At 43.3% G+C, this 23,608-nt stretch overlaps 1 protein-coding gene across 1 annotated transcript in view; it reads left to right on the forward strand.

The window, feature by feature from the left end:
• The window catches only part of elg1 (enhanced level of genomic instability 1), a 310,678-nt gene that overhangs the window by 57,455 nt on the left and 229,615 nt on the right, over window positions 1-23,608 (forward strand).

The following is a 23,608-nucleotide window of genomic DNA, read 5'->3' on the forward strand; positions in this document are numbered from 1 at the left end:
TTAGGAGGTAAGTTTGAATGGAGAAAAACAGGAGGAAGTAAAGTGTTTTAGATATCTGGGAGTGGATCTGGCAGCGGATGGAACCATGGAAGCAGGAGTGAATCATAGGGTGGCGGAGGGGGCAAAAATTCTGGGAGCCTTGAAGAATGTGTGGAAATCAAGAACATTATCTCGGAAAGCAAAAATGGGTATGTCTGAAGGAATAGTGGTTCCAACAATGTTGTATGGCTGCGAGGCGTGGGCTATGGATAGAGTTGTGCGCAGGAGGGTGGATGTGCTGGAAATGAGATGTTTGAGGACAATATGTGGTGTGAGGTGGTTTGATTGAGTAAGTAATGTAAGGGTAAGAGAGATGTGTGGAAATAAAAAGAGCGTGGTTGAGAGAGCAGAAGAGGGTGTTTTGAAATGGTTTGGGCACATGGAGAGAATGAGTGAGGAAAGATTGACCAAGAGGATATATGTGTCGGAGGTGGAGGGAAAGAGAAGTGGGAGATCAAATTGGAGGTGAAAAGATGGAGTGAAAAAGATTTTGAGTGATTGGGGCCTGAACATGCAGGAGGGTGAAAGGTGGGCAAGGAATAGAGTGAATTGGATCGACGTGGTATACCGGGGTCGACATGCTGTCAATGGATTGAATCAGGGCATGTGAAGCGTCTAGGGTAAACCATGGAAAGTTCTGTGGGGCCTGGATGTGGAAAGGGAGCTGTGGTTTCGGGCATTATTATATGATAGCTAGAGACTGAGTGTGAACGAATGGGGCCTTTGTTGTCTTTTCCTAGCGCTACCTCGCACACATGAGGGGGGAGGGGGATGTTATTCCATGTGTGGCGAGGTGGTGATGGGAATAAATAAAGGCAGACAGTATGAATTTTGTACATGTGTATATATGTATATGTCTGTGTGTGTGTATATATATGTGTGTACATTGAGATGTATAGGTATGTATATTTTGCGCGTGTGGACGTGTATGTATATACATGTGTATGGGGGTGGGTTGGGCCATTTCTTTCATCATTTTCCTTGCGCTACCTTGCAAACGCGGGAGACAGCGACAAAGCAAAATAAATAGATAAAATAAGTATAATTTACACTGTACTATGGATACTTTTTTGTGTTCAGTCAAGTATTACATAGTCGTAATCAGCAAAATTTATGCAGTCTTTTGATTGATGAAACAGAATTCTTACTGGAGAACATTTTGTCTGGGAATCCCCAATATGTAGGTTTTATGTGAAATACAATTTTTTTTCTTTTTCTTTCTTTCGTACTATTCGCCATTTCCCGCATTAGCGAGGTAGCGTTATCAACAGAGGACTGGGCCTTATAGGGAATATCCTCACCTGGCCCTCCTCTCTGTTCCTTCCTTTGGGGAAAAAAAAAAGAAAAAAAAAACGAGAGGGGAGGATTTCCAGCCACCTGCTCCCTCCCCTTTTAGTCGCCTTCAACGACACGCAGGGAATACATGGGAAATATTCTTTCTCCCCTATCCCCAGGAATACAATTTTTTTTCATTATTATTATTTTGCTTTGTAGCTGTCTCCCGCATTTGCGAGGTAGCGCAAGGAAACAGACGAAAGAAATGGCCCAACCCACCCCTCTACACATGTATATACATACACGTCCACACACGCAAATATACAATACCCATACATCTCAATGTACACATATATATACACACACAGACACATACATATATACACATGCACACAATTCACACTGTCTGCCTTTATTCATTCCCATCGCCACCTCACCACACATGGAATAACATCCCCCTCCCCCCTCATGTGTGCGAGGTAGCGCTAGGAAAAGACAACAAAGGCTCCATTCGTTCACACTCAGTCTCTAACTGTCATACAATAATGCCCGAAACTACAGCTCCCTTTCCACATCCAGGCCCCACAGAACTTTCCATGGTTTACCCCAGACGCTTCACATGCCCTGATTCAATCCATTGACAGCACGTCGACCCCGGTCTACCACATCGATCCAGTTCACTCTATTCCTTGCCCACCTTTCACCCTCCTGCATGTTCAGGCCCCGATCACTCAAAATCTTTTTCACTCCATCTTTCCACCTCCAATTTGGTCTCCCACATCTCCACGTTCCCTCCACCTCCGACACATATATCCTCTTGGTCAATCTTTCCTCACTCATTCTCTCCATGTGCCCAAACCATTTCAAAACACCCTCTTCTGCTCTCTCAACCACGCTCTTTTTATTTCCACACATCTCTCTTACCCTTACATTACTTACTCGATCAAACCATCTCACACCACACATTGTCCTCAAACATCTCATTTCCAGCACATCCATCCTCCTGCGCACAACTCTATCCATAGCCCACGCCTCGCAACCATACAACATTGTTGGAACCACTGTTCCTTCAAACATACCCATTTTTGCTTTCTGAGATAATGTTCTCGACTTCCACACATTCTTCAAGGCTCCCAGGATTTTCGTCCCCTCCCCCACCCCATGATTCACTTCCGCTTCCATGGTTCCATCCGCTGCCAGATCCACTCCCAGATATGTAAAACACTTTACTTCCTCCAGTTTTTCTCCATTCAAACTTACCTCCCAATTGACTTGACCCTCAACCCTACTGTACCTAATAACCTTGCTCTTATTCACATTTACTCTTAACTTTCTTCTTTCACACACTTTACCAAACTCAGTCACCAGCTTCTGCAGTTTCTCGCATGAATCAGCCACCAGCGCTGTATCATCAGCGAACAACAACTTACTCACTTCCCAAGCTCTCTCATCCCCAACAGACTTCATACTTGCCCCTCTTTCCAAAACTCTTGCATTCACCTCCCTAACAACCCCATCCATAAACAAATTAAACAACCATGGAGACATCACACACCCCTGCCGCAAACCTACATTCACTGAGAACCAATCACTTTCCTCTCTTCCTACACATACACATGCCTAAAAACTTTTCACTGCTTCTAACAACTTGCCTCCCACACCATATATTCTTAATCCCTTCCACAGAGCATCTCTGTCAACTCTATCATATGCCTTCTCCAGATCCATAAATGCTACATACAAATCCATTTGCTTTTCTAAGTATTTCTCACATACATTCTTCAAAGCAAACACCTGATCCACACATCCTCTACCACTTCTGAAGCCACACTGCTCTTCCCCATTCTGATGCTTTGTACATGCCTTCACCCTCTCAATCAATACCCTCCCATATAATTTCCCAGGAATACTCAACAAACTTATACCTCTGTAATTTGAGCACTCACTCTTTTCCCCTTTGCCTTTGTACACTGGCACTATGCACCCATTCCACCAATCCTCAGGCACTTCACCATGAATCATGCATACATTAAATAACCTTACCAACCAGTCAACAATACAGTCACCCCCTTTTTTTTATAAATTCCACTGCAATACCATCCAAACCTGCTGCCTTGCTGGCTTTCATCTTCCGCAAAGCTTTTACTACCTCTTCTCTGTTTACCAAATCATTTTCCCTAACCCTCTCACTTTGCACACCACCTCGACCAAAACACCCTATATCTGCCACTCTATCATCAAACACATTCAACAAACCTTCAAAATACTCACTCCATCTCCTTCTCACATCACCACTACTTGTTATCACCTCCCCATTAGCCCCCTTCACTGAGCTTTAATAGTTCTTTTCAGTGATGTAGAAAATTAGTTCTTGTTCCAGTTGGATATACATTATGGAGTGTGAAGGGCATGTATGATGTAAACCAAGAGAATAGATTTTGGGAGAATTTCTGTACAATTGACATAGGTGTTATAAGCTTTAGAGCGACTGTAAGAGATGGGATAAGAGGAAGATTATTGGATAGAAAAATCAGGGGTGGATAAGAGTAGATTTGAATCAGAGAAACGTTTGGATGTGAATGAAGGGTAGATAGAAACAGTATCTGGCTGAATACAAATTAGTTCCTGATTATTTTAGGATGAGAATAGTTAGGAATGGATTATTTTGGTGTTTGTTGAAGGGAAATGCAGCTGAAGGAGTTGAGAAGAAGTTGGATACTATGTCAAAATTGTGCAGTCAGTATTTTTAACTGGGGGACATTACTGCAAGGGTTGGATAGAATAATTGCAGCATTATTAACTGGATTAGTACAGTATAAATGGAAGGAATGGAAATGGAAAGATTAAGGAAGTTTTCTGAAAACTCTAACAGGTACGTATTAGGGATTATTTTGGTGTTTGTTGAAGGGAAATGTAGCTGAAAGAGTTGAGATGAAGTTGGATTACTATGTAAAAATTGGCTGTCAGTATTTTGTAATTGGGGGACATTACTGCCAGGGTTGGATAGTATAATTGCATCATTATTAACAGGATGAGTACAGTATAAATGAAAGGAATGGAAATGGAAAGATTATGGAAGACTTCTGAAAAATTTAACAGGCATGCATTAGGTATGTTTTTTCCTTTCCTATTTCAAATTCATGTAGATTAATTCATATATGTCAGACCACCTTGTGGTGATCAGTACTTAGAGACTGCTTCCAAAAGTACATATGAGGAGTGAGGAGGAAAATTATAATTATGCAAGTGTCATCAGGATAACCCAGATATCATGAACATATTCATTACAATCCGTTTGTTAATATCTAGAGATTTTCTTTCCTGTCTGAATACCATAGAAAACCTAAACATGATAAATGACAATCTGACATTTGATATTTTTTAATCTCTGTTCGTCATTCCCTGCATTAACGAGATAGCATCAAGAACAGAGAGTGGCCTTATTTGCTTGCATACACTCCCTACTGTTTTGTGTAATGTACTGAAACCAGATTCCCCATCCATGGTTGAGCCCCACAAACCAGTCTGTGGTTTCCTTTGTTTTCTTCATATTCCTTGGTTCAGCCCATTGATAACACATTGCCCCCAGTGCCCCATTGCTCCATTTTGATGTATCTCATGTATGCCATTTACCCTTCTCATTGTTCTTGCTCTAACAGCTGAGAGCCTCTTTCATTCAATCCTTCCAACTCCTCGGTCTCATCTTCCTCTTATTCCCTCCACTTCGCTCAGTCATACTCCACTTACTTAGATTTTAAGCATGTCATGTATACTGTCGTCCTTACACAGTCAACCCACTTCATATATTTTGTTCTTTGGCACTTCATTTCCAAGATGTTCATCCTCTTTCTTTCTTTTCCATTCAGATTGCAAGACTTGTTGAGAATACTATACTGTCAAACAAACTACCAATGCCAGTTCATTACTGATACTGGTTTTAGTACTAATTTCAACACAGTTACTTTAGAAAATACATAATTTTAGCAAACTTAAGAAACAGCTTGCAGTTAAGGCTGTTCACATGTTAGCTGAACAGCAGATATTTTTCACATTTCTTTACTATTTCTTTTGATTCCCACTGATGCATGCCTGCTAGGAACTATTTTCTCTCAAAAATTAGTTCCTACTCAGCATTTCATAATTTAGTCATGCTTTCTTTATTGATATAATGAAAGTAGTATCTTCAGCTAGTATATATGATCAGTGATCTACAGCTTTCATTTGACCATTTGTATAATGCAACATCTTTACCTGGGAGCTATTGATGTTACAGATTTTCAGCATTGCTTAATTTTTTCCATAGTGTATTACATACTGCTACTAGCTTCATTGTGTTCAATATCTTTCCTTTGATTACATTAGCACTGTCTTTTAAAGTCTTAATTTTTGCCTGTATAATTTTCAATGGATATCTCTTTTTTGGTCATTGTTTTTCTTCGACTAGCTCCAGTTCGTAATTATCTGGTTTTTGCTTACTTAAGGAATGCTCCATAATTTGGAAGTAAAGTAATATGTTTGTAGCTGTACCGCCTCTTGTTGAATCTGCTTTTCATAGTTTGTGGTGTACTCTTGATGTGATTCTTTCTTCACTTCAGAAAATTCTGGACAACCCTGTTCTTGCTCATATTGGTCACTATTGCTGAAATTAATAGAATGGCTTAAAAGCAGTACTAGGGTAAATGTAATTCATAAATTATGAATTCATGTTGATGAACAACCTAAGAATAGGATTCAAGAGTCACAGGTAAAAAATAAGGCCACTACAGTATAGAATTACATGGTCAGTAATATGATTTGCATATGCACAATGCAATCTAAAATGAAAGTGATCAATCAAATATAGGTCATCTGAACAATAACAAGCTAATAGAATCAACAGTTAGAGCTGTTAACCATTCCTTTGACCCTTTGGCTGCAGTTTATGACTAGTCATAATTAGTCTTAATATGCATGTCTTCTTTTCTCCATGAAATATGACTTAGGTACACAGTTGTCAAAAAATGCTTTAAGCATCGTTTGTGGTTTGTTAATCCTCCCTTGCTTAGGAAATGGTGCCATGGTCCTTGAAAGCACTGCTTCCTTGTGGTGGCTGATTTAAACTTCACGCATAAACAATGACTCACCCCTGCCACTTCACCCATGCACTGATTCATTCACCTCCTTTTTCTCTTTACTTTGTTTTCACCATTATTTGGGTAAATTATGGATGTTATAATGGCAAGACCAGCTTTGTAAGTGTTCACTACATATTATTATGCAAAAATATATGTAGTGATGATATACATTGTTGCTGACATTGATAATGTTGGTCTGCTTTTAGAGTTCCATTAGATTTGGCCCTTAAATTTATAGGTACATAATGAGTGTTATTATGTCAGACTATACTGTGCAAGTGTGTATTATGTATTATGATGCATGATTAGAGATTTTTTCTTTTTTTTCATACTATTTGCCATTTCCCGCATTAGCGAGGTAGCGTTAAGAACAGAGGACTGAGCCTTTGAGGGAATATCCTCACTTGGCCCGCTCCTCTGTTCCTTCTTTAGGAAAACTAAAAACGAGAGGGGAGGATTTCCAGCCCCCGCTCCCTTCCCTTTTAGTCGCCTTCTACGACATGCAGGGAATACGTGGGAGGTATTTTTTCTCCCCTATCCCCAGGGATAATGATTAGAGATATATAGCAATAATGTTCATAGTTTTTTGAGGTTTTTTAACAAGTGATCACGAGAGTTAGGAACATGCAGTCGGTAGGCATTCTTTTGAATTCAGCCCTTCAAAAGAATTTTGGATCCTTTACAGTTTTCTCATCATTATGAGAGTAAGCAACAAAAAAATGTGTTGCACTTAACAAAGTTGATGCCATCCTGCAGATATCCGATCATGAATACTCAGTTTTTTCTTCATATTTTGTTTTCACACTATTTTTTTTTTTTTTTTTTTTTTTTTTTTTTTTTATACTTTGTCGCTGTCTCCCGCGTTTGCGAGGTAGCGCAAGGAAACAGACGAAAGAAATGGCCCAACCCACCCCCATACACATGTATATACACACGTCCACACACGCAAATATACATACCTACACAGCTTTCCATGGTTTACCCCGGACGCTTCACATGCCTTGATTCAATCCACTGACAGCACGTCAACCCCTGTATACCACATCGCTCCAATTCACTCTATTCCTTGCCCTCCTTTCACCCTCCTGCATGTTCAGGCCCCGATCACACAAAATCCTTTTCACTCCATCTTTCCACCTCCAATTTGGTCTCCCTCTTCTCCTTGTTCCCTCCACCTCCGACACATATATCCTCTTGGTCAATCTTTCCTCACTCATTCTCTCCATGTGCCCAAACCATTTCAAAACACCCTCTTCTGCCCTCTCAACCACGCTCTTTTTATTTCCACACATCTCTCTTACCCTTACGTTACTTACTCGATCAAACCACCTCACACCACACATTGTCCTCAAACATCTCATTTCCAGCACATCCATCCTCCTGCGCACAACTCTATCCATAGCCCACGCCTCGCAACCATACAACATTGTTGGAACTAATATTCCTTCAAACATACCCATTTTTGCTTTCCGGGATAATGTTCTCGACTTCCACACATTTTTCAAGGCTCCCAAAATTTTCGCCCCCTCCCCCACCCTATGATCCACTTCCGCTTCCATGGTTCCATCCGCTGACAGATCCACTCCCAGATATCTAAAACACTTCACTTCCTCCAGTTTTTCTCCATTCAAACTCACCTCCCAATTGACTTGACCCTCAACCCTACTGTACCTAATAACCTTGCTCTTATTCACATTTACTCTTAACTTTCTTCTTCCACACACTTTACCAAACTCCGTCACCAGCTTCTGCAGTTTCTCACATGAATCCGCCACCAGCGCTGTATCATCAGCGAACAACAACTGACTCACTTCCCAAGCTCTCTCATCCCCAACAGACTTCATACTTGCCCCTCTTTCCAAGACTCTTGCATTTACCTCCCTAACAACCCCATCCATAAACAAATTAAACAACCATGGAGACATCACACACCCCTGCCGCAAACCAACATTCACTGAGAACCAATCACTTTCCTCTCTTCCTACACGTACACATGCCTTACATCCTCGATAAAAACTTTTCACTGCTTCTGACAACTTGCCTCCCACACCATATATTCTTAATACCTTCCACAGAGCATCTCTATCAACTCTATCATATGCCTTCTCCAGATCCATAAATGCTACATACAAATCCATTTGCTTTTCTAAGTATTTCTCACATACATTCTTCAAAGCAAACACCTGATCCACACATCCTCTACCACTTCTGAAACCACACTGCTCTTCCCCAATCTGATGCTCTGTACATGCCTTCACCCTCTCAATCAATACTCTCCCATATAATTTACCAGGAATACTCAACAAACTTATACCTCTGTAATTTGAGCACTCACTCTTATCCCCTTTGCCTTTGTACAATGGCACTATGCACGCATTCCGCCAATCCTCAGGCACCTCACCATGAGTCATACATACATTAAATAACCTTACCAACCAGTCAACAATACAGTCACCCCCTTTTTTAATAAATTCCACTGCAATACCATCCAAACCTGCTGCCTTGCCGGCTTTCATCTTCCGCAAAGCTTTTACTACCTCTTTTCTGTTTACCAAATCATTTTCCCTAACCCTCTCACTTTGCACACCACCTCGACCCAAACATCCTATATCTGCTACTCTGTCATCAGACACATTCAACAAACCTTCAAAATACTCATTCCATCTGTTGTTTTTAGGAAGTATTATTACCAGTTATGGAAACATTATGCTTTTTGCAATATTGAAAAAATAATGAGAAAGTACCACATACTATTTTCATAGTAACTGGAGAATTTGCATTCCTTGGGAATGTGTCTGGAGATAAGTTACCCTGCCAAAGGATTGAATCCCAAATGGTTTGTGTGGATGTACAATCTGATTTGATTTTTTTTCTAACCTGAGTTTGTTTTCTTTTCCAAGATTACATTTTTAGATTCTCTTGTCCTACTCTCATTATATATTTTTCTTGGTGTCTGTGACTGTGCCATTTGTGATACCACACAATTAATCTTACAGTTAAGCTTAGAATTGATCAGTCAGTCAATTTGTAACATTCAACTATTGATCATAGGTAATCTTTCAGTTAATCAGTCTGTCATTTGAAAGCTAAAATTTGAACTCTTTCTGAAAATGCTTAATTTTGCTATGAAAATTATCATAAACCTTTTATGAAAGCATGAAAAGTGTTATTGACCAAGAAATACCGGTAGGACTGGGAAGGGCAAAAAATTAATATGATTCAGGAAATAGAGAGCAAACATTGTTGCATAGGTATGCTCCTTCAAATTCAATCTTTCTGTAAGATGATTAATGCTAATTAGTTGTGGTGTTTAGAAGAAGAATTTGTGTTGGATTTCTCAGTCATATTAGTCAAAGGTTCTGTGGAAAATTGTTTTGAAATGTTGTTTATTATGTTATATGGAATTTGCTTTTGATGCTACAGGCTGGTTTATCCTAGAATGCCCATAGAGCATTCATTAAGCTTGTCTTGAGAGCAAATGGTAGTGAGGATGTCTGAATTAGAGAAAGTTTTGAGTAGTGCATTTAAGCAACAATCTTAAGTCTTTTTTTTATTTCATCATCAGGATAGTAAAGGGAAATCATGAAGGGAATTATCTTGTCTGATATAACATATGTAAGGCTAAGAATATCATAACTTGTTCACTAAATTATCCCTGAGGATAGGGGAGAAAGAACATTTCCCATGTATTCCCTGCGTGTCATAGAAGGCGACTAAAAGGGGAGGGAGGGGAGAACTGGAAATCCTCCCCTTCAGTTTTTACTTTTTCAAAAGAGGGAACAGAGAAGGAGCCAAGTGGGGATTTTTTCTCAGAAGGCTCAGTCGTCTGTTCTTAATGCTACCTCGCTAATGCAGGAAATGGTGAATATGTATGAAAAAAAATCACTAAATTCTAACTTTCATTGATCATACCCTACCTTGCACACGAAAAGCAGATGTTTGCACACTGTCCAATAAAACCGAGGAGGATCAAGTTGATTGTTCTATAGCATATTCTGTAATGTAACAGTTTCCTGGAAAGACTAAACTTACTTTGAACAGGTTTGCCAATAAAAAGATAAACCAGAATATATTGGTGCAATGCTTACATCCACTAGCTTCTCGTAGGAAAATGCCACACTTGCTGTGGGACAGACATTCAAGAAGTTAGTTCATCAGTATGAAATTGTGATGTTGAGTTTATTGCATAACAAACATCCAGTGAAAACTTACAACTGGAAAGGAAATAATATTACCATTAGAAATAGTAAAGGATAACCAGAAGAAATTACTTATTTTTACTTATTTGTATAAACACATAAGAATGTTAGAACCAGTGAAAAGTTTTTATCGAGGATGTAAGGCATGTATACGTGTAGGAAGAGAGGAAAGCGATTGGTTCTCAGTGAATGTAGGTTTGTGGCAGGGGAGTGTGATGTCTCCATGGTTGTTTAATTTGTTTATAGATGGGGTTGTTAGGGAGGTGAATGCAAGAGTTTTGGAAAGAGGGGCAAGTATGCAGGCTGTTGTGGATGAGAGAGCTTGGGAAGTGAGACAGTTGCTGTTTGCTGATGATGCAGCGCTGGTGGCTGATTCATGTGAGAAACTGCAGAAGCTGGTGACTGATTCATGTGAGAAACTGCAGAAGCTGGTGACTGAGTTTGGTAAAGTGTGTGAAAGAAGAAAGTTAAGAGTAAGTATGAATAAGAGCAAGGTTATTAGGTACAGTAGGGTTGAGGGTCAAGTCAATTGGGAGGTAAGTTTGAATGGAGAAAAACTGGAGGAAGCAAAGTGTTTTAGATATCTGGGAGTGGATCTGGCAGCGGATCGAACCATGGAAGCTGAAGTGAATCATAGGGTGGGGGAGGGGGCGAAAATTCTGGGAGCCTTGAAGGATGTTTGGAAGTCGAGAACATTATCTCAGAAAGCCAAAATGGGTATGTTTGACGGAATAGTGGTTCCAACAATGTTGTATGGCTGTGAGGCGTGGGCTTTGGATAGAGTTGTGCGCAGGAGGGTGGATGTGCTGGAAATGAGATGTTTGAGGACAATATGTGGTGTGAGGTGGTTTGATCGAGTAAGTAATGTAAGGGTAAGAGAGATGTGTGGAAATAAAAAGAGCGTGGTTGAGAGAGCAGAAGAGGGTGTTTTCAAATGGTTTGTCACATGGAGAGAATGAGCGAGGAAAGATTGACCAAGAGGATATATATGTCGGAGGTGGAGGGAACGAGAAGTGGGAGACCAAATTGGAGGTGGAAGGATGGAGTGAAAAAGATTTTGAGTGATCGGGGCCTGAACATGTAGGAGGGTGAAAGGCATGGAAGGAATAGAGTGAATTGGAACGATGTGGTATACCGGGGTCGACGTGCTGTCAATGGATTGAATCAGGGCATGTGAAGCGTCTGGGGTAAACCATGGAAAGTTGTGTGGGGCCTGGATGTGGAAAGGGAGCTGTGGTTTCGGTGCATTATTACATGACAGCTAGACACTGAGTGTGAATGAATGGAGCCTTTGTTGTCTTTTCCTAGCACTACCTCACACACATGAGGAGGGAGGGGGTTGTTATTCCATGTGTGGTAGGGTGGCGATGGGAATGAATAAAGGCAGACAGTATGAATTATGTACATGTGTATATATGTATATGTCTGTGTGAGTGTATATATGTGTACATTGAGATGTATAGGTATGTATATTTGCGTGTGTGGATGTGTATGTATGTACATGTGTATATGGGTGGGTTGGGCCATTTTTTGTCTGTTTCCTTGCGCTACCTCGCTAACGCCGGAGACAGCGACAAAGCAAAATAGATAAATAAATAACATAAGAATCATCTTTTGGGAATTAGAGGAAACAAGAAAGGAGACTGGGTATTAGTGCTGGGTGACTTAAATGTGAAGGTGAGTAATGTGACAGTTGAGGGTATAATTGGTGTGCATAGGATATTCAGTGTTGTTAATGAAATTGGTGAAGAGCTTGTGGATTTGTGTGCTGAAAGAAGACTGATGATTTGGAATAATTGGTTTGAAATGAGAGATATACACAAGTATATGTGTCTGAGTAGGAAAAATGGTCAAAGGGCATTATTAGATTATCTGTTAATTGATAGGCATGTAAAAGAGACTTTTGGATGTAAATATGCTGAGAGAGGCAGCTGGTGGGATGCCTGATCACTATCTTGTGGAGGTGAAGATTTTTTAGAGGTTTAAAAAAAAAAGTGGTGTGCTGTCAATGGATTGAACCAGGGCATGTGAAGCATCTGGGGTAAACCATTGAAAGTTCTGTGGGGCCTGGATGTGGAAAGGGAGCTGTGGTTTAGGTGCAGTATTACATGACAGCTAGAGACTGAGTGTGAACGAATGGGGCCTTTGTTGTCTTTACCTAGCGCTACCTTGCTCACATGAGGGGGCAGGGGGTTGTTATTCCATGTGTAGCGAGGTGGCGATGGGAATGAATAAAGGTAGACTATGAATTATGTACATATGTATATATATATGTCTGTGTTTGTATATGTATACATTTAGTTGTATAGGTATGTATATTTGCGTGTGTGGACGTGTATGTATATACATGTGTGTGTGGGTGGGTTGGGCCATTCTTTTGTCTGTTTCCTTGCGCTACCTCGCTAACGCGGGAGACAGCGACAAAGCAAAATAAATGAATATTAAAAAAAAAGAGGAGAGAATTTTGGGGAGAAAAGAGTGGTGATAGTAAGTGAGCTCGGAAGGGAGACTTGTTTGAAGAAGTACCAGGAAAGATTGAGTGTAGAATGCCAAAAGATAAGAGCAAGTGAAGTGAGGGGAGTGGGTGAGGAATGGAAGGTATTTAGAGAAGCAGTGATGGCATGTGCAAGAGATGCATGTGGCATGAGAAAGGTGGGAGGTGGGCAGATTAAAAGGGTAGTGAGTGAGAGGATGAAGTAAAGTTGTTATTGAAAGAGAAAAGAGGGGCATTTGGACATTACTTACAAGGGATTAGAGCAAATTATTGGAAGATGTATATGAAAAAGCAGCTGGAGATCAAGAAGATGCAAGGGTTGAAAAAGACGGCAAATGAGAGTTGTTTGAGAGAGTATCATTTAACTTTAGGGAGAATATAAAGATGTTTTGGAAGGAGGTAGATAATGTGCAAATGATGGGAACAAATGGAAACATCGGTGAAGGGGGCAAGGGGGAAGTGATAACAAGTAATGATGAAGTGAGAAGGAGATGGAGTGAGTATTTTGAAAGATTGTTGAATGTGTTTGATGATAGAGTTGCAAATGTAGGGTGTTTTGGTCAAGGTGGTGTTTGAAGTGAGAGAGTCAGGGAGAGTGGTTTGGTGAAGGGAGAAGAGGTGGTGAAAGTCTTGTGGAAGATGAAATCCGGCAAGGCGGCGGGAGTGGATGGTATTGTTGTTGAATTCATTAAGAAAGGAGGTGAATGTGTTGTTGATTGGTGGGTAAGGATATTCATTGTATGTATGGATCATAGTGAAGGGCCAGAGGATTGACAGAGTGCATGTATAGTGCCACTTATAAAAGCAAAGAGGATAAAGGTGAGTGCTCAATTTACCGAGGCATAAGTGTTTTTAATATACCTGGAAAATTGTTTGGGAGGGTATAGATTGAGAGGATGAAGGCATGTACAGGCATCAGATTGGGGAGGAACAGTGTGGTTTCAGAATTGGTAGAGGATGTGTGGATCAGGTGTTTACTTTGAAGAATGTGTGTGAGAAATACTTTGAAAAACAAATGGATTTGTATGTGGTATTTATGGATCTGGAGAAGGCATATGATAGGGTTGATAGAGATGCTTTGTGGAAGGTCTTAAGAGGATATAGGTGTGGGAGGTAAGCTGCTTAGAAGCAGTGAGAAGTTTTTATCAAGGGTGTGAGGCATGTGTACAAGTAGGAAGAGAGGAGAGTGATTGGTTCCCATTGAAGGTTGGTCTGCGGCAGGGGTGTGTGATGCCACCATGGTTGTTTAATTTGTTTATGGATAGGTTGGTTAGGAAAGTAAATGCAAGAGTTTTGGAGAGAGTGGCAAGTATGCAATCTGTTGGGGATGAGAGGTCCTGGGAAGTGAGTCAGTTGTTGTTCGCCAATGATACAGCACTGGTGGCTGATTTGAGTGAAAAACTGCAAAAGCTGGTGACTGAGTTTGGAAAAGTGTGTGAAAGGCAAAAGTGGAGATTGAATATGAATAAGAGCAAGGTTGTTATGTTTAGCAGGGTTGAGGGACAAGTTAGTTGGAATGTAAGTTTGAATGGAGAAATACTGGAGGAAATGAAGCGTTTTAGGTATCTGGGAGAGGATTTAGCAGCAAATGGAACCATGGAAGCGGAAGTGTGTCATAGGGTGGGGAGGAGGCAAAGGTTCTGGGAGTGATGAAGAATATGTGGAAAGAGAGAATGTTATCATGGAGAGCAAAAATGGTATGTTTGAAGGGTTAGTAGTTCTAATGATATTATATGGCTGTGTGGCATGGAGGAGGGTGGATGTGTTGAAAATGAAATGTGTAAGGACAGTATGTGATGTGATGTGGTTTGATCGAGTAAGTAAAGACAGGATAGGAGAGATGAGTGGTAATGAGAGAGCAGAAGAGGGTGTGTTGAAATGGTTTGAAAATGGAGAGAATGAGTGAGGAATGGTTGACAAAGAGGATATGTGTGTCAGAGGTGGGGGGTACAAGTAGAAATGGGAGACCAAATTGGAAGTGGAAGGATGGCGTGAAAAAATTTTAAGCGATCGGTGCCTGAACATGCAAGAAGGTGGAAAGCTTGAATAGAGTGAATTGGAACAATGTGGTATACGGGGGTCGATGTGCTGTCAATGGACTGAACCAGGGCATGTGATGCGCCTGGGATAAACCATAGTAACGTCTGTGGGGCCTAGATGTGGATAGGGAGCTATGGTTTCAGTGCATTACACATGATAGCCAGAGACTTCAGTGTGAGTCGACGTTGCCTTTTTTTCGTCTGTTTCCTGGCTGTACCTTCCTGATGCAGGGGCTGGTGATGCTGCTTCCTGTGGGGTTTGGTGGCACCAGGAATGGATGAAGGCGAGCAAGTATGAATATGTGCATGTGTATGTATGTATGGATTATTATTTTATTTTATTTAATTATACTTTGTCACTGTCTCCCGCATTAGCGAAGTAGCACATACGTATACAACGTATATATGGATATGTTGATATATAAGTGAACATGTATATTTGTGTTTGTACATAATATTTATTTATTATACTTTGTCGCTGTCTCCCGCGTTAGCGAGGTAGCACAAGGAAACAGACAAAAGAATGTCCCAACCCGTCTACATACATATGTATATACATAAATGCCCACACACGCACATATACTTACCTATACATTTCAACGGAAACATACATATACATTTATATTATTTTTTTTTTTTTTTTTATACTTTGTCGCTGTCTCCCGCGTTTGCGGGGTAGCGCAAGGAAACAGACGAAAGAAATGGCCCAACCCCCCCCATACACATGTACATACACACGTCCACACACGCAAATATACATACCTACACAGCTTTCCATGGTTTACCCCAGACGCTTCACATGCCTTGCTTCAATCCACTGACAGCACGTCAACCCCTGTATACCACATGACTCCAATTCACTCTATTTCTTGCCCTCCTTTCACCCTCCTGCATGTTCAGGCCCCGATCACACAAAATCCTTTTCACTCCATCTTTCCACCTCCAATTTGGTCTCCCTCTTCTCCTCGTTCCCTCCACCTCCGACACATATATCCTCTTGGTCAATCTCTCCTCACTCATTCTCTCCATGTGCCCAAACCATTTCAAAACACCCTCTTCTGCTCTCTCAACCACGCTCTTTTTATTTCCACACATCTCTCTTACCCTTACGTTACTTACTCGCTCAAACCACCTCACACCACACATTGTCCTCAAACATCTCATTTCCAGCACATCCATCCTCCTACGCACATCTCTATCCATAGCCCACGCCTCGCAACCATACAGCATTGTTGGAACCTACTATTCCCTCAAACATACCCATTTTTGCTTTCCGAGATAATGTTCTCGACTTCCACACATTTTTCAAGGCTCCCAAAATTTTCGCCCCCTCCCCCACCCTATGATCCACTTCCGCTTCCATGGTTCCATCCGCTGACAGATCCACTCCCAGATATCTAAAACACTTCACTTCCTCCAGCTTTCTCCATTCAAACTCACCTCCCAATTGACTTGACCCTCACCCCTACTGTACCTAATAACCTTGCTCTTATTGCACATTTACTCTCAACTTTCTTCTTCCACACACTTTACCAAACTCAGTCACCAGCTTCTGCAGTTTCTCACATGAATCAGCCACCAGCGCTGTATCATCAGCGAACAACAACTGACTCACTTCCCAAGCTCTCTCATCCCCAACAGACTTCATACTTGCCCCTCTTTCCAAGACTCTTGCATTTACCTCCCTTACAACCCCATCCATAAACAAATTAAACAACCATGGAGACATCACACACCCCTGCCGCAAACCTACATTCACTGAGAACCAATCACTTTCCTCTCTTCCTACACGTACACATGCCTTACATCCTCGATAAAAACTTTTCACTGCTTCTAACAACTTGCCTCGCACACCATATATTCTTAATACCTTCCACAGAGCATCTCTATCAACTCTATCATATGCCTTCTCCAGATCCATAAATGCTACATACAAATCCATTTGCTTTTCTAAGTATTTCTCACATACATTCTTCAAAGCAAACACCTGATCCACACATCCTCTACCACTTCTGAAACCGCACTGCTCTTCCCCAATCTTGTGGAGGCTAAGGTGAAGATTAGTATGGGTTTTCAGAAAAGAGGAGTGAATGTTGGGGTGAAGAAGGTGGTGAGAGTAAGTGAGCTTGGGAAGGAGACCTGTGTGGGGAAGTACCAGGAGAGACTGTGTACAGAATGGAAAAAGGTGAGAACAATGGAAGTAAGGGGAGTCGGGGAGGAATGGGATGTATTTAGGGAATCAGTGATGGATTGCGCAAAAGATGCTTGTGGCATGAGAAGAGTGGGAGGTGGGCTGTTTAGAAAGGGTAGTGTGTGGTGGGATGAAGAAGTAAGAGTATTAGTGAAAGAGAAGAGAGAGGCATTTGGACGATTTTTGCAGGGAAAAAATGCAATTGAGTGGGAGAAGTATAAAAGAAAGAGACAGGAGGTCAAGAGAAAGGTGCAAGAGGTGAAAAAAAGGGCAAATGAGAGTTGGGGTGAGAGACTATCAGTAAATTTTAGGGAGAATAAAAAGATGTTCTGGAAGGAGGTAAATAGGGTGCGTAAGACAAGGGAGCAAATGGGAACTTCAGTGAAGGGCGTAAATGGGGAGGTGATAACAAGTAGCGGTGATGTGAGAAGGAGATGGAATGAGTATTTTGAAGGTTTGTTGAATGTGTCTGATGACAGAGTGGCAGATATAGGGTGTTTTGGTCGAGGTGGTGTGCAAAGTGAGAGAGTTAGGGAAAATGATTTGGTAAACAGAGAAGAGGTAGTAAAAGCTTTGCGGAAGATGAAAGCCGGCAAGGCAGCAGGTTTGGATGGTATTGCAGTGGAATTTATTAAGAAAGGGGGTGACTGTATTGTTGACTGGTTGGTAAGGTTATTTAATGTATGTATGACTCATGGTGAGGTGCCTGAGGATTGGCGGAATGCGTGCATAGTGCCATTGTACAAAGGCAAAGGGGATAAGAGTGAGTGCTCAAATTACAGAGGTATAAGTTTGTTGAGTATTCCTGGTAAATTATATGGGAGGGTATTGATTGAGAGGGTGAAGGCATGTACAGAGCATCAGATTGGGGAAACATACATATACATTTATATTATATTTTCATTATACTTTCTTGGTCTCCCATGTTAGCGAGGTAGTGCGAGGAAACAGATGAAAAAATGGCCCAACACACCAACATACACATGTATATACATACACGTCCACACACACACATATACATGCCTATACATTTCAACGTATACATATATATACATATATACACATGTATATAATTCATTTTTTTTTTTTTTTGCTTTGTCGCTGTCTCCCGCATTTGCGAGGTAGCGCAAGGAAACAGACGAAAGAAATGGCCCAACCCACCCCCATACACATGTATATACATACGTCCACACATGCAAATATACATACCTACACAGCTTTCCGTGGTTTACCCCAGACGCTTCACATGCCTTGATTCAATCCACTGACAGCACGTCAACCCCGGTATACCACATCGCTCCAATTCACTTTATTCCTTGCCCTCCTTTCACCCTCCTGCATGTTCAGGCCCCGATCACACAAAATCTTTTTCACTTCATCTTTCAACCTCCAGTTTGGTCTCCCTCCTCTCCTCGTTCCCTCCACCTCCGACACATATATCCTCTTGGTCAATCTTTCCTCACTTATTCTCTCCATGTGCCCAAACCATTTCAAAACACCCTCTTCTGCTCTCTCAACCACGCTCTTTTTATTTCCACACATCTCTCTTACCCTTATGTTACTTACTCGATCAAACCACCTCACACCACACATTGTCCTCAAACATCTCATTTCCAGCACATCCATCCTCCTGCACACAACTCTATCCATAGCCCACGCCTCACAACCATACAAGATTGTTGGAACCACGATTCCTTCAAACATACCCATTTTTGCTTTCCGAGATAATGTTCTCGACTTCCACACATTCTTCAAGGCTCCCAGAATTTTCGCTCCCTCCCCCACCCTATGATCCACTTCTGCTTCCATGGTTCCATCCGCTGCCAGATCCACTCCCAGATATCTAAAACACTTCATACTTGTACATAATTCATACTTGCTACCTTTATTCATTCCCTTCGCCACACATGACATGACACCCCCTTCCCCCCCACTGCATGTTCAGGCCCCGATTGCTCAAAATTTTTTCACTCCATCCTTCACACATTTTTCAAGGCTCCCAAAATTTTCGCCCCCTCCCCCACCCTATGATCCACTTCCGCTTCCATGGTTCCATCCGCTGACAGATCCACTCCCAGATATCTAAAACACTTCACTTCCTCCAGTTTTTTCCATTCAAACTCACCTCCCAATTGACTTGACCCTCACCCCTACTGTACCTAATAACCTTGCTCTTATTCACATTTACTCTCATCTTTCTTCTTCCACACACTTTACCAAACTCAGTCACCGCTTCTGCAGTTTCTCACATGAATCAGCACAGCGCTGTATCCAGCATGCGAGCAACAATTGACTCACTTCCAAGCTCTCTCATCCCCAACAGACTTCATACTTGCCCCTCTTTCCAGGACTCTTGCATTTACCTCCTTTACAACCCCATCCATAAACAAATTAAACAACCATGGAGACATCACACACCCCTGCCGCAAACCGACATTCACTGAGAACCGAGAAAGCCAATCACTTTCCTCTCTTCCTACACGTACACATGCCTTACATCCTCGATAAAAACTTTTCACTGCTTCTAACAACTTGCCTCGCACACCATATATTCTTAATACCTTCCACAGAGCATCTCTATCAACTCTATCATATGCCTTCTCCAGATCCATAAATGCTACATACAAATCCATTTCTTTTCTAAGTATTTCTCACATACATTCTTCAAAGCAAACACCTGATCCACACATCCTCTACCACTTCTGAAACCGCACTGCTCTTCCCCAATCTTGTGGAGGCTAAGGTGAAGATTAGTATGGGTTTTCAGAAAAGAGGAGTGAATGTTGGGGTGAAGAAGGTGGTGAGAGTAAGGAGCTTGGGGAAGGAGACCTGTGTGGGGAAGTACCAGGAGAGACTGTGTACAGAATGGAAAAAGGTGAGAACAATGGAAGTAAGGGGAGTCGGGGAGGAATGGGTGGTATTTTGGGGGAATTCAGTGAATGGATTGGGCATATGATGCTTTGTTGGCAGAGAAGGGGGGATGTGGGGGGATGTTTGTAAGGGGTGTGGGGGTGGTGGGAGGAAGATGGAAGAGTATTAGGGAAGAGATGTGAGAGGCATGTTGGTAGATGGGGTGCTGGGAGTTATAGCCAATGGAGGGGGGGTGGTTGGGGGGGGGGGGGGGGGGGGGGGGGGGGGGGGGGGGGGGGGGGGGGGGGGGGGGGGGGGGGGGGGGGGGGGGGGGGGGGGGGGGGGGGGGGGGGGGGGGGGGGGGGGGGGGGGGGGGGGGGGGGGGGGGGGGGGGGGGGGGGGGGGGGGGGGGGGGGGGGGGGGGGGGGGGTGGGGGGGGGGGGGGGGGGGGGGGGGGGGGGGGGGGGGGGGGGGGGGGGGGGGGGGGGGGGGGGGGGGGGGGGGGGGGGGGGGGGGGGGGGGGGGGGGGGGGGGGGGGGGGGGGGGGGGGGGGGGTGGTGGTAGTTGTGCATTAGGGGGTTAGAAGGTTTTGGGAAGGGGGGGGGTGGGGGGGGGGGGGGGGGGGGGGGGGGGGGGGGGGGGGGGGGGGGTGGGGGAAGGCGTGGTGGGGGGGGTGAGGGGGTGGTGGAAGGGTGTGTTAGGGTGGGGTGGTTGGTGTGTGGAAGGTTTGGTTAGTAAGAGTGGGGGGGGGTCGTGTAGGTGGTTTATTTTTGGTTTTGACTAATTATGTTTTTTTTTTTTTTATGGAGAGGAAGGAGGGGGGGGAGAGAGGGGGGGGGGGGGGGGGGGGGGGGGGGGGGGGGGGGGGGGGGGGGGGGGGGGGGGGGGGGGGGGGGGGGGGGGGGGGGGGGGGGGGGGGGGGGGGGGGGGGGGGGGGGGGGGGGGGGGGGGGGGGGGGGGGGGGGGGGGGGGGGGGGGGGGGGGGGGGGGGGGGGGGGGGGGGGGGGGGGGGGGGGGGGGGGGGGGGGGGGGGGGGGGGGGGGGGGGGGGGGGGGGGGGGGGGGGGGGGGGGGGGGGGGGGGGGGGGGGGGGGGGGGGGGGGGGGGGGGGGGGGGGGGGGGGGCCCATATGATAGGGTTGATAGAGATGCTTTGTGGAAGGTCTTAAGAGGATATAGGTGTGGGAGGTAAGCTGCTTAGAAGCAGTGAGAAGTTTTTATCAAGGGTGTGAGGCATGGTGTACAAGTAGGAAGAGAGGAGAGTGAGTGGTTCTGAGGGAAGGTTGGTCTGCGGCAGGGGTGTGTGATGCCACCATGGTTGTTTAATTTGTTTATGGATTTAGTTTGGTTAGGAAAGTAAATGCAAGAGTTTTGGAGAGAGTGGCAAGTATGCAATCTGTTGGGGATGAGAGGTCCTGGGAAGTGAGTCAGTTGTTGTTCGCCAATGATACAGCACTGGTGGCTGATTTGAGTGAAAAACTGCAAAAGCTGGTGACTGAGTTTGGAAAAGTGTGTGAAAGGCAAAAGTTGAGATTGAATATGAATAAGAGCAAGGTTGTTATGTTTAGCAGGGTTGAGGGACAAGTTAGTTGGATGTAAGTTTGAATGGAGAAATACTGGAGGGAAATGAAGCGTTTTAGATATCTGGGAGAGGATTTAGCAGCAAATGGAACCATGGAAGCGAAGTGTGTCATAGGTGGGGAGGAGGCAAAGGTTCTGGGAGTGATGAAGAATATGTGGAAAGAGAGAATGTTATCATGGAGAGCAAAAATGGTATGTTTGAAGGGTTAGTAGTTCTAATGATATTATATGGCTGTGTGGCATGGAGGAAGGTGGATGTGTTGAAAATGAAATGTGTAAGGACAATATGTGATGTGATGTGGTTTGATCGAGTAAGTAAAGACAGGATAGGAGAGATGAGTGGTTATGAGAGAGCAGAAGAGGGTGTGTTGAAATGGTTTGAAAATGGAGAGAATGAGTGAGGAATGGTTGACAAAGAGGATATGTGTGTCAGAGGTGGGGGTACAAGTAGAAATGGGAGACCAAATTGGAAGTGGAAGGATGGCGTGAAAAAATTTTAAGCGATCGGTGCCTGAACATGCAAAAAGGTAAAAGCTTGAATTAGAGTGAATGGAACAATGTGGTATACGGGGGTCGATGTGCTGTCAATGGACTGAACCAGGGCATGTGATGCGCCTGGGATAAACCATAGTAACGTCTGTGGGGCCTAGATGTGGATAGGGAGCTATGGTTTCAGTGCATTACACATGATAGCCAGAGACTTCAGTGTGAGTCGACGTTGCCTTTTTTCGTCTGTTTCCTGGCTGTACCCTTCCTGATGCAGGGGCTGGTGATGCTGCTTCCTGTGGGGTTTGGGTGGCACCAGGAATGGATGAAGGCGAGCAAGTATGAATATGTGCATGTGTATGTATGTATGGATTATTATTTTATTTTATTTAATTATACTTTGTCACTGTCTCCCGCATTAGCGAAGTAGCACATACGTATACAACGTATATATGGATATGTTGATATATAAGTGAACATGTATATTTGTGTTTGTACATAATATTTATTTATTATACTTTGTCGCTGTCTCCCGCATTTGCGAGGTAGCGCAAGGAAACAGACGTCCACCTCCAATTTGGTCTCCCACCTCTCATTCCCTCCACCTCTGACACATATATCCTCTTTGTCAGTCTTTCCTCACTCATTCTCTCCATGTGACCAAAACATTTCAATACACCCTTTTCTGCTCTCTCATCCAAACTTTTTATTACCACACATCTCTCTTACCCTTACATTATTTACTCAATCAAACCACCTCACACCACATATTGTCCTCAAACATCTCATTTCCAACACATCCACCCTCCTCCACACAACCCTATCTATAGCACAAGCCTCACAACCATATAACATTGTTGGAACCACTATTCCTTCTAACATACCCATTTTTGGTTTCTGAGATAATGTTCTTGCCTTCCAAACATTTTTCAACGCTCCCAGAACTTTCACCCCCTCCCCCACCCTGTGACTCACTTCCATTTCCATGGTTCCATCTACTGCCAAATCCACTCCCAGATATCTAAAACACTTCACTCCCTTCAGTTCTTCTCCATTCAAACTTACCTCTCTTTTGACTTGCCTCTCAACCCTGCTGTACCTAATAACCTTGCTCTTATTCACATTTACTCTCATCTTTCTTCTTTCACTGACTTTACCAAACTCAGTCACCAGCTTCTGCAGTTTCTCACCCGAATCAGCCACCAACAAACAACAACTGACTCACTTCCCAAGCTCTCTCATCCACAACTGACTGCATACTTGCCCCTCTCTCCAAAACTCTTGCATTTACCTCCCTAACCACCCCATCCATAAACAAATTAAACAACCATGGAGACATCAC

Source organism: Panulirus ornatus, chromosome 11, assembly GCF_036320965.1.
Source record: "Panulirus ornatus isolate Po-2019 chromosome 11, ASM3632096v1, whole genome shotgun sequence".
NCBI classification, from domain to species: domain Eukaryota; kingdom Metazoa; phylum Arthropoda; class Malacostraca; order Decapoda; family Palinuridae; genus Panulirus; species Panulirus ornatus.